We start from the raw sequence: 13,476 nt of genomic DNA, 5'->3' as shown, positions 1-13,476 counted from the left end.
TTTATACCCAGGCTAGTCTCAAACTCACAACAATCATCCTGCCTCAGCCTCCCAAGTGCTGGTGTTACAGGAGTGCACTGCCATGCTCTGCAACTTCTTTAATAATAAAGAGTAGACTATTATTTGCATATATTACTATATTTCCCAACTGCATTTGGAACGGTAACAGTAATAATTTAAAAATAAAATGCTGTTAAATAATAAAAAGGTATGAACAACTGATATATATAACGACACTGACAAATCTCAGGAATAATATATGAGAAAAATGCAAAATGCATACATACCATATATATTCCCCCATATATATTCACATAATCCCATTTGCATGCAATTCTAGAATAGGAAACATTAATTTATAGTAATCTAAATTAAATTCAGAAGTTAGAAATAAAGTAATTGGCAGTTATAAATAATGACAAGGCAATTTAGAATGATGAAAATATTCTAAGTCATGGTTGTGATTATACAAATTATGCATATATAATTTGTGAAATTTTGACCTGAAATAGTAGATACATTTTATTTTATGAAATTTAAACCTTAGTAGAACCACTTTTCCTTAAACAGAAAAAGTGTCCCTTTCCTCTCCTTTCCACTGTTTGAAATGACAGTGTGATAGTGAAACTCTAGCAGGTGGGTTGGACCATGAGAACAGCATCAGTTTCCTAAGGGACGCAGCGATATGAATTGTCCAAAGCAATCCAGGACTCTTCATCTCTGAAATTTTACATGAGAGAAAAATGAACTCTTACCTTGTTTAAACTATTTTTTTAGTATACACTCCTGAAGCTGAACCTAATTGTAAATAATACATATCACTTCCAAATAACGAGCATTTTATTTAAAAAAATTAAACCTGTGTTTTACCTTACTCTGCAACATTAGAATCTAAAAGAATGAAGAAAAATAGTACAAATCAAGTAGTCTGCACCCAAAATCGTACCAAGTGAGGCTAAGCAAAGATATTCTTATACACAAAAGTGTTCACAGTAATCTGTCTGAGGAAATTGTTAGGTTTAATCAAAATGAATTTTCAAGACAGGGAAAGAAGATTATCATAAATAATGATGAGCAATAAATGCTGTAATAATGGTAAATTAATGTACATTAACTTATCAGTAGTAATACAACTGAAGATTGATACAATGTGTTAGAGAAAGATTATACTCACCGGAAAGGTAAGGAAAAATAGCTTAAACAGAAATTTAGAATTTTTTGTGGTTATATTTCAGTTACAGAATATAAGTTATATAAAAGCCTTTTATCTTAATAGTGAAAAATTCAAATGTAGGTTAACAAAATGTAAGCCAGAATAACTTATTTAAATTTAATGTAATAGGAGAGAAATACAAGCCTGATATCTCTTTAAAGATGGAATGGTAATAGTAGATAAGTGGAAGAACTTGGAAGAACTTCTAAATTATTACGGATATGAGAAAAGTGAAAAAAAAAATTGCCCAATGAAATAAACTGAGGATAACATAATTAGAAATATGTAATAAAAATATTGTTAGATGAGGATCATGATAATGAATATGATTGAGCTCATTTCCCTAATAGCAACGACAATGACTAAAACAGTTTGTTTTTGACCAACATAAAATATACACAAACCTGTGGTAAAACATTAAAATTAATCAAAATTTAGGCACACATTTTCAGACCATACATGCTGCCAGCAATCATGGAATGAAATGCAAACAAATTTAAAATATGCTCTGAATCATGACTACATAAAATGAGTGTTAGCACATACTGTACTACTGTAATAATTTCACAGTCACCTCCTGTTGCTATGGTGATAAGCACGTGTTGAAAGTACCTGCTCAAACGTCATGTGACTCTAATTGTGTCCATGTGACTCAGCTTGTCTCTCAATTAAGTCATGGATTTAGCAAAACAGTGATTTTTGTTGGCTCTCATGTATTTTCCACCATATACAACAAACATAACATACAACATATATGAAAACCTACTGTCTAGAAAGGCTCCAGTGAAACAAAGCTATTAATAATTAAGTTCTTGGGAAATCAAATGTTATACACAGATTTTCTTTCATACAGTGGTCCACACTCAATATCCCTGCCATGATCCTGAGTCTGTTTTACTTTAATTTAGTCTCAGGTTATAAGAGAAAAGTGACCATGTTCTGATCTTTAGTCACGAGACACATATGTCTAGAAAGTGATTTCACTAAATGATAGGCTGATTAAGCCACTTTATGAATTCCTCAGTTAAACACTATAAATGAAATTATCCTTTTTCATTTTAAAATTTAAAATAGCTAGATATCTTGAATCTTTAATGGTTCATTTCCCTCCTATCGCTCTTCATATTAATAGCATTTTTGTCTATTGTAATGTATCTCTACTATGGATGAGACATGTCTTTCTTTAGATTGCGACCTCTTGAAAGAGTATTGCATAATGGCTCACTAAATGTTCTACTGTACAGAAAGCCTTTTTTTCTCCCTATTATATTTCCTTTGTGTGATTGCTTTTGTTATATTTCCATCAGTCATGAGACCTAACAGAAACTTTGTTAAAAAAGAATTTGTCCTTAGAGAATACAGTTCAGTTGCATGTGTGTGTATCATTTCAATTCTAAACATACTGTTAAGAAACACAAACTAGAAAATGAAACATCAGAACATCAAGAAAAATGACACACGTGTGATCTAATTTTTACCTACTTTGTTCATAGGCAACTCTTCTGGTCTTTTGTTTTTTGTTTTGTTTTGGTTTGGTTTTGGTACCAGAAATAAAACTTATGACCTCGAGAGTTGCAGGCAGGCGCTGTGCCACTGAGCTATATCCCCCGCCCAACTTTTCTGTTTTTAATCAACGTATATTGTCTTTTATTTAGCCAATATTCTGGCAAACACTGCTGTCCCCTTTTAAAGTTCACTGAAGATTTGAAGAAGCATTTAAAAGTGCTAATGTGAAAAGACTGCTAATTGCATAAATATGAAAATAGGGAAACAATTATATAAAGATTTATGAACTACAATAGCACACTGTCCTTGAAAGTTAACTTCCTTAGATGTTGCTTTCTTGCAGCACAGATAATGAAAAGCATGTTTCCAATGATAACACCAATACTGAAAAATGTGCAAAGTGTTCTGCAATGCATTCACTGTAGACAGGATGCAATATAGTTTTAAAATGTTTCTAACAAATGGAAAAGGAAGAAAGTTCCTTCATTATCACATTCATTGAGATCAACACTTCATTTTAATGTGCACATTATGTTCATCTTAAATTATTGTTTTATTAATATGGCATTATCCTGTAATTTCCTCTAATTCTTTGAATATCATTACAATAGCTAAATCACAGGAATGATTTCCACTGGATAGGTGAAGCTATTATTAATCTGCAAACAACACAATTTCTATACAACAACAAATTTGGATAATTTTAACAAAATAAAACAATCTAACAGTTTGATCCTCATTCATAAAGGAAATTTGGCCCATTTTTCACTTCGTAGACTGAAACATATCTTCAAACACGGAGCTCCATATTAGCCTTTTTCTTCTTTTGTATTTTATTGGTATACTTTGATATACACATTCATCATAGGGAATTTGTACGTGTACATGGTATATCTTGCTTCTTTTTTTCCCATTCCTCTCTCTTCTGTCCTTCTTCCCCTCTTCATTTACAAAAGCTTTGTGAGAAGCAGAGCTTTTGAGAGGGGAGGAAAGAAAGGACAAAAAAAGAGAAAAAAATGAAAACAAAGCTTCTATATTAGCTTTTATCCGATTCACTATTTTATATTTAATTCCTATGTTAGTAGATGTGCATAATGATTTACTGAAGGTTACACAGCAGTAGGGGATAGCGAATTCTCTTTCAGAAAATGTTTCATGTGTTTTATAATTCTGACGAGGCCATCTTTGAACCTGCCTGTAGACCAGAGAAGAGAATGCAGTGGCGAATGAGTGCAGCAAATATTTACTCAGGCAAACAGATATAGCCTATGGTTTGCAATGATTTAATGCTTTAGTTTTAGTTCAGTACTTTCCAAGTTATCATTTCCTCATGAAATGGTATTCTCAAAGCAGATTCTTCTCATATTAGGAAGAGGGAGGTGGGCCAATATCTGAAATCTTGGAAAACTAAATACAATCTTCTAAAGGGAATCCTGCTTGAAATATATTTTGGATGTGTTTATTGATACCTTGGTAAAGCACGATATTTTTTCTGTCCTCTGGCACATCACTTTAGTGAATATGTTTGTAAAAATAAAATTGTTTTACCCACTGATCTCTATAATAAATGTGACCAAATTGAATCTCAAGTAATGAATTTATGAATACTGCGCAGAGCATAGTTTGTTTAAACAGTTTTTATTTGACATGAAAATTGCCTGAAATGATAGTTGATACCAAAACTGGTCTCCTTGGATTAACAATTATCAAAACCCATTCAAAAAGTTTTTCTTTTAAAATATATTTGTTCACTTCTTTCCTCTCTTTGCCTCTTGAAATGTTGCAAAATGGAAACTAGCACTCAGAAAATTGTTTATGCAGATAGATTAATTGGATTACATAATAATTTCTCGGTGTGATGGCTTACTCTAGTAATTATTACATAAGTATTATTTGAAAGTGTCAAATGAGGAATTAATGAGTTTTTGAAATAAAACATTAGGCTTTCTTCTTTCAACTTGCAAGACACGGCTTTTTTCTCCGCAATCATCACAAATGGCAAAGGAGAGATCAAAATCTCCTTTCTAAGTATAGAACACAGGCTCCTGCATCAGAAGGCCTAGAACACAGGACCAGAAAACCTTGGCAACATTTTGTAAAGTGATTCAGAGGCACAGGCAGAATTGCAAATGTTGTCCAATTTTGTGCACTTTGGATGCTGACAGAAAATGTAGAGTGTTCAGGATTAGAGCTGAGAGGAACTTGAAGAATGAAAGTTGAATGTGTATTTGTTTTTGTTTTTTTTTTCCGACCTATTGAATAATCATTAACTATTCCCTTTTTTGTTTTTTTTGTTTTTTGTTTTTTGTTTTTTGTTTTTTTTGTCTTTTTTTGGTTTTTCTCCGGTACCGGGATCCGAACTCACAACCTTGCGCTTGCCAGGCAGGCATTTTGCCGCTGAGCTAAATCCCCAGCCCCCTCATTAACTATTCTCAATGGTTGTTGTAGGAAACACATAATAATAAACATACATCCATTTACAAAATAGCATAGGTGAATGTGTATTTGATTCATTCATTGTTTTTCCAACTTATCCTGGATTTTTTTACCAAAGGTGACGGAGCTATATTGATATCAGGCAGAGTAATTTCAGTCCTCCGGAAAGACATGGAGTTGGATTCCTTTTCAATGTTTTCTTTCCATATTTATATCTAGTACTAAGTGTTTAGTGCTAAACACCAATCACCATTGGTCAATCTACTAAAGAATGTAACAATTCTTCTAAATAAAATATATTAAAATATACCCAAGCAAATGTTATCCAATTTTGCATACTTTGGATGTGCTATTTATATTATGATTATAATAAAACAAATAACACTGAATGATAAAAAAAAGTAGTTTGGATTTAATAAAATTTTATCACAGCACTTCTAGTAGTTTTGTTTTTTTTTTTGGTTTTTCTCCGGTACCAGGAACCGAACTCACGACCTTGCGCTTGCCAGGCAGACGCTTTTGCCGCTAAGCTAAATCCCCAGCCCCACTTCTAGTAGTTTTACTATATAAAATTAGTCTTCTTTTTCTTTTTAGTGAAATTTTAAATGTACCTAGTAAGTATCTCTGATTACTGACAATGTATTTTCTTAGGACAGATGAATCTTTTCAGAACTTATGCATTAATTTTTATGCACTTACAACACTGCATCTTAACAACATGTGGTTAGTCAGGAGAGCATAGAGATCCCACAGGAAAGAATCTCTTCAACCTTTTTTAAAGATTGCAGTTTGACAGCTCTCTAACATTAATACTTCTAATATATTGACATAATTATATTAAATGATCATATTTGAAATACAGGGAGATTAAAAATTTTGTCCTGATTTTCCATGATCATACTACAAATATTCTCCAAGAATATAATGCACATATCTTTCTATTGTCTGTTGATTTTTTTCCAGTAAAACAGTATGCTAAATTTATATGCATAAAGGCTGAATAACTGTTATCACAAACATTTGCATATTGAATGAACATCTTTCATAGTAAAATACTTGATATTCTGAGGAGTGAAACTGTAAAGAGCAATCAAATACCTGGTTCTTAACATTGTATGCAGTTCTACATTTCGCTTACTTAAAGTATGCGATGGACAGCTATTGTGTGGCTTTAGTTGAGAAGAAATAAAAGGCAAGTACACACTTAAAAATGCTAAGAAAATATGAATGCGATCTTCCTGTTTAAGTTACAGCATAGGTGAGACTGGGGAATTTACATGAGAACCTTCAATGACGTTTGTAATAACAGCTATTCAGCCTTTATGCATATATATTGTTGTACCTTTCACAATAATTAAGGGTTGGTACTAACACTCAAAACCAGATGGGATACAGTAGGTCACTTAAGGACTTAAAGCAGCTGACTATAGACTGAAGCCTCTACAAACTGTGAGCTGAAGTGAATCCCCCCTTCTGGAGCTTGTGTGTGTCAGATATTATGTCCCAGGACTGACAAAGTAAATAAGACAAACAGATTGTGCATTCTAAATACACAAAGGAAATGCAATGGATTTTGTCTAAGCTACATGCAAAAGAAAAACAACTTCAATTGATTTAAAACTTGCACATATTTGGAAGGTACCTGGCATCACTGACCTAAGGTAAGTGTACAAAAATTACTAACTCTAAATGCCTTGATCATTATTGTTGTTATCAGCATTCTACTTTACCTAGGCAACTAGCATAGTAACTCTAGCAACAAATAATCAGTGTAATAGTCAATGTAATTACCTCAGATTTTCCAGTAAGAAATAGAAATATTTAATAATTTCCCCATAGTAACAGTACAGATAACAGTACAGAGCATAGGTGGAAATCTGCTTGTCAACCCAGAATCTAAAAATCACAGTATAAAATATGAGAAGCAATCAAGCTCTTTAAAAGGAAAATAACTGCAATCATAAATTTTACTCCAGGCAGGCATATAATGATGCTTTTAACTAACCGTGAACCTAAACAATGATCTGAACTGTGCGGGTCAATGAATTGGTTTCCCAAGATTCCTGAATTAGATGATCAGTCAGACTTGTGTTTTAAGCATGTACTATTTTACCGGATTTCTTTTCACTCCTGGATTAGGAAATACTGTATACATTTGGTTTACTTCAAGAAAGATTAACATAATTTAAACTTCCATTTGACTATTACTGAAATCGTACATTAATAGAATATCTTCTCTATAAAAACCTAACAATAAAATGAATACATGTAATCAAATTCTAGGCAGTATTTTGTGACAATTTTCAAAACTTGATGAAAGAAAAATTCATTCGTATTTAATTTCTTTTATATAAGAAGTGTTAGAGGACTGCAGGAAGATAGGATGATCTTATGCATGTATATGCAATTAAATAGATACAATTAAGTAATGTCACAATAAAATTAATATTTGCCCCTTGCCCTTTACATGAATTATTTAACAATAGAGTTTATATGAAAATGCATATTCAAAATACTAGGAAACACTAGTAATAAAGTGTGGAATTTTAGCTATCAAGAATGAATAAGAAAATAGCAATAATAGTTCATTAGATATTGCAGACATGCTGACAGAAAAAAACTGACTGTGGGGGTACATAGAAAATATTCACAAAATAGAAAATATTCTATAATATTCACATGATTTTCTTGCAAGTCTGAAGTTACAAAATAAAATAATTTATAATACTACTGTTTATGAGTTATTACAATCTTCTTATAAAATATCTGAGATCCAATGTATTGGAGCATTTGTGTCCTAAAAGAAGATCACCTTATTCTGCAATGCACTAATCACTGTACTACTCCATGATATAGATATCAGGATGCAGGTGTTTATGTCTTGTCTTCTCAGATTCAATTCTCAGGTTCTGCACTTATTTTCTAGGTGACATTGGAAATTTTGCATAATTTTCATCCACCATTTTCAGTCTGTAGCTAATAGCTATAACAATACTACCTTGTAAGTTTATTGTGAGGATCAAACATTTAAAATTAGTAAAATATACTTAGCAAATAGTAAATTTTTATAAACATGTTTATAACCTTTCCCTTTTTTATTAGGTAAATGTATATTTTATTTTTTCCAAGCATTGTTAGTCAATTTTACTCAAGTATTTTAAATAATTTATGTATTATCTTTCTTAGAGCTTGGAGATTAAGGAACAAATGAAAGATAACTTCCTGGATATTATTTTAAAAAGACAACTCATTGTGGAACCGATAGTGCTCCCAATCTAGAAGACCTGAACCTAGGCTTGCACACACATACAGATTTCTATAAGAGACATGATTTTTCTGCACAAGTTTAGAATTGTCAGAGCCCCATGGAAAATAATTCATTTAACCTCAGGATATGAATTGTTGTTTTGCTTTATCTATTATATATTTATTCAAAGATAGAAACTTTATTGAAAATGAGTTGTACAGTCACAGGAAAGAAACTATCCATACTTGACCAAATCAAAGGAGACCAGCATTGAGATAGTTATACAGATGAAATACTCAAAAAAATTCTACCCTTCATAATTACCATTGGCACTTTATATCTGACATCTAAACTTGACACTTGTCTCACATGGCCTGGGAATTTCCCAAAGTGCACCTGTTACCCTATCATCCTTAGATAAATACCTCTGTTGATTTTAAAATATGTTCCAGTTTAAATAATGAGTTATACCGTACTAATTACCACAGCCTAGCAAAGAGAAACAATTTGGACACTAATATTTTCACTAATATTTATATTTAAAAGTACAAAAGATAGATTCCTAATATCTTCTATATTTAAAACTCCAAAGTAGCACAGTACTTGTAAGTCTGACATTTACACATGTTCTTGCCATAAGCAGTTGGGTACTACACATGTTTTTAAAATGAATACTAACACAAAGAAAGTGAACATGTTCACAATATTAAATTTATCAAATATATTGTCTTTATACCTAAATGTTACTGTGACATTTTTCTCATATAGAACAGATATTAAGATGGGAATTGAGTAAGAGCCTCTAGCGATTTTCTCCCAAAAGACACATCAGTTTAAACAGCAATTCCTGGACCAGAGTATCTTCACAAGAGCTAAGGCGGCAAGAGATCAGAGAGTCAGTTTTTAGTATAATAAAAAGACTCATGAATAAAGCATGAAGGAAAGGATTGCCAACCCAACCTTCCGCACCTCCAAGAAGCCAGGAGAGGGATGTTTCCCCCTTGAGGAAAGGAGATGGATTTCAATCCTGTTCTTAAGCTTGACATCCGGGTATCTAACTTCACCTAACAGCAGATTTAACAGATGCCTTACTGGCCAGGAATAAAAATTAAAAATGATTACATTAATATGTTAAGATACAGGCAACCTACCAAGATGTAAGATGTGATGTCAAAAATCAAAATGTATAGAGGAAAGTAGTGAGTGTATAGCACTCTCATTGCTTTAAAATTTTTATCTTTATGATGTTAAGTTGTGATTAGTTTAAATATTTTTAATTAAAACATGTTTTTGTGTGTATTCAGTGTATAGATTTAATAGAGGACACATAATTTAAAGGACTATTTTATAATATTACCCAAAAAGTCAAATGCAGAAGGATGCAGGAGATCTGTTGACACACTAGAGACAAAAAGAATCCAAGTGAGGGTCTTGATTCCTTGATAGCAATGTCCTGCATGAGTCCAGCTGAAGACCTCAATCCCAGGGAAATGTCCTCCATGAGTCCAGCTGGAGGCGTAGAGCCCATGGTAATGTATCATGCAAGTCTGTATCAAGGATCTCAACTGGGAAGGCCCAAAGGTCACTGATGGAAGCTAGAAAGTCAGCTCCAGTGGGATTAAGGATCTGTGGCAGCAGGCTGAGGGATCTGCACTGGAGCCAGGAAGTGATTCTCTAGGTAAGGATCAGATCTCCCCCAAAAAGAACTGCAACCATCCTCAGCAACAGTGAGGATCCATGCTCCTTCAAAACCAGAATAACAAGTTTCTCCAGGAGAATCAACAGCATACCATCTTCCCTTCCAGTTTTCCTTTTCATGCTGTTGGCAATAATTCTCAGGTGGATCTAACTCATGCAACACCATGATGATTGAGTTGGGCTGGGTTACAAATTGACCATAAGTTAATCCACTTTTTATGTCAACTACAAAGAAAATCTAGAGTAGCCAAACCAAAAATAATAAGCAAAGAAGCAAAACACACTCATAGAATAAAACACTAAATCATAAAAGAACACTGTAAAAGAGTGAGTAAAAATAAAGGAATTAAAATGAAACTAAAACACAAGTTGTAAAATGGTTGTAGTAAGACCTTATATATTAAGTTTACTTTAAGTGCAAATGTATTAAATTCTATGATTACAGGTATAGAGTAAGTATTAAGAAAAACTATACTTTCAACTCTATGTTGCCTATAAGAAACTTACTTCATGTCTAAGCATAGACTGAAAATAAAGGGATGGAATAATATGTTCTACACAAAAGAATAAAGTGGGAGTAGCCACACTTGCATTAAATAAATACATAACAGTAAAAAGAGGCAATGAATATCTGTATAAAATGCTTAAAGGGTCATCTGAACAGCAGCAAATAAAAATTTAAATATAAATGAACCCAATGTCAAAGCACACAAATGTGTAAAGCAAATATTAATAGACCTAAACAGAAAGTCAGCAAATAGTAAAATTGTACTGCAGAATAAAGGATCTAAAGTATATTTACAGGAGAGTACAACCAAGGGCTTCAGAACAGTCATTCTTCACCATCAACACGTAGAACATTCTCCAAGACAGACAATATAATAGGTCACAAAACAAGTCAACACATTTAAAATCACTGACGTTATATCAATTATCCTTTCTGATTACAATATAGTAAAACTGAGAATGAACAGCAAGAAAAACATCAGAAACTACAGATATGTAAATGGTAAGAAACTGACTCTTGAATAACCAATGAATCAAGGCACAAATCAAGAAAGAAATTTACAAATGTCTTGAAACAATGGCAAATGGAAAGAGAATGTACACAAACTGGTGATACACAACAAAAACAGTACTAAGAGAGCATTTCATAGCCATCACTGTCCACATTAAAAAAGTAAAAGTCCTTTAATAAATAACATTGCTTATGTTAAAGGAAATAGAAAACCAAGAATAAACCAAGCTCAAAATGAGAAAGAAAGAAATAATAAAGATCAAAGGAGTAATAAATGAAGACATAAGAAATATAAAATAGCAACAAAATAAGAACTGGCTTTTTGAAATGATAAATAAATTTAATAAACCTTTAGCAAGACTAAGAAAAAGAAACAGAAGACTGAAACAAAGTTATATATGAAAATTGATAAAATATATACAAAAACTGATATCTATATCTACATCTATATATCTATATATACCATTTACATCTATATCATCTATATCTATATCTATCTGATAAAACAGAAATAGAAGGTATCTCTGGTGGTGATTAGGGATGGCCATATGCCAAAAAATTTGACAAACTAAAGAAATGGACAAATTTTAGGAAACATTCATCTTACCAAGACTGAATCACCAAAGAGAAAACTTGAACAGATCAAGTAATAAGTAAAAAAATTTGAAATCAATAATAAGTCCTCTCCCATTCAACAAGAACCCAGGAACAGAAAGCTTCACTGATGACTTCTACCAAATGTTTAAAGAACTAATGTCAATTATTCTTAAAATAGCTTTAAGAAAATCAAAGAGGAAAAAATTGATACAAATACATTCTATGAGGCCACCATTACCCTGCTACCAGACAAGGACACAAGAACAACAACCACACAAAAAATTATACAACAATATTCTTGAATATAGATGTGAAAGAACTCAACATATATACAGGCAAGGAGAACACAACTCCCTTTTAAAGAGACTGTTTACCATGATGTAGTGGATTCATTTGCAACAAATACAAATCAATAAATTTAACAAAACACATCAACACAATAGAAAGGAAAAAAAGACATTACCTGAAATTAAACATCTCTTCATAATCAAAACAACTAAAAATTAGACATGGAAGGAGCATACTTCAACATAATAAAAGCAATATAAAATAAGACAACAGTTAACCATACATTGAATGAGAAAAGCTGAAATCTTTTTTCCTAAAATCCTCAGTAAGACAAGGATGACTCCATTTATGTATTCCTTAAAATCCTTTAATTCCTTAAATTCCAAGGAGGCAAGAGAAGAAAATATAAATAAAAGGCATCCGAACAGAAAAGAAGTCAAATTGTGAGTTTACAGATGAATAATTATATACAGGTACTATATATATATACATATATATATATATATATATGCAAATACTACTCCAAAGATCTATTAAAGTTAATAAACAAACTCATCAAGTTGCAAGGTACAAAATCAACATACAAAAATCAGTAGTGTTGCTATATGCCAACAGGGAATTATTTGAAACCAACTAAGTAACCTAAAAGATAATAGCTAGAAAAAAAATACCTCAGAATAAATTTAACCAAGAATACAAAAATCCCTAAAATGAAAACTATAAAGCATCAATAAAAGAAATTGAAGGAAATACAGAATTTGAAAATATATTTTATGTTCATGGATTAGAAGAAAAATTAGTGTTAATATGTACATAGTACCTAAACTCATATATAGATTTAATACTATGCCTATTAAAATACCAAAGAATCTTTGACAGACCTAAAAAGAGCATTCCTAAAATCTGTATGTAACCACAAAAAGAACAAATGTCTAAAGGGATCTTGATCTAAGAAGTAAAGCTGGAGGCTTTAAACCAAATGACTTCAAAATATACTATAAAGTTGTAGTCTTCAAAACAGCATTGCACGAGCTGAAAAAAAGAGAACTAGACCAAGAGCAGCCTACACACCTACAAGCAAAATAAAGGTGCTAGGGATTCTTGGGGGAGATATGACAGTATTTTTATAAATGTACTAGGAAAACTGGATATCCATATGCAGAAGAATAATACTGAAAGCCTATCTTTCATCAGTTTAAATTATTTGGAATGGATTATGGATTAAAAATTTATATGCAAACTCTGAAACAATCAAGGCACTAAAAGAAAACATGTGAGAAATGTCTCAGGACTTTGGAATGGACAAATACTTTTTTAGAGAAAACCCTTAAAACATGAGAAACAACAGCAAAAGTAGACAAGCAAGATAATATGAAATTAAGGTTTTGCACAGAAAAGATACAATCAACAGAGAGAACATACAACTCACAAAAGGAAAAACATTTACAAACTATACATCAAACAAGGGACTAA

This window comes from Chinchilla lanigera, unplaced genomic scaffold (assembly GCF_000276665.1).
Source record: "Chinchilla lanigera isolate Chin_1 unplaced genomic scaffold, ChiLan1.0 scaffold00010, whole genome shotgun sequence".
Lineage (NCBI taxonomy): Eukaryota > Metazoa > Chordata > Mammalia > Rodentia > Chinchillidae > Chinchilla > Chinchilla lanigera.
The sequence above is the reverse complement of the archived record's forward strand: the minus strand, read 5'-3'. Positions refer to the sequence as shown.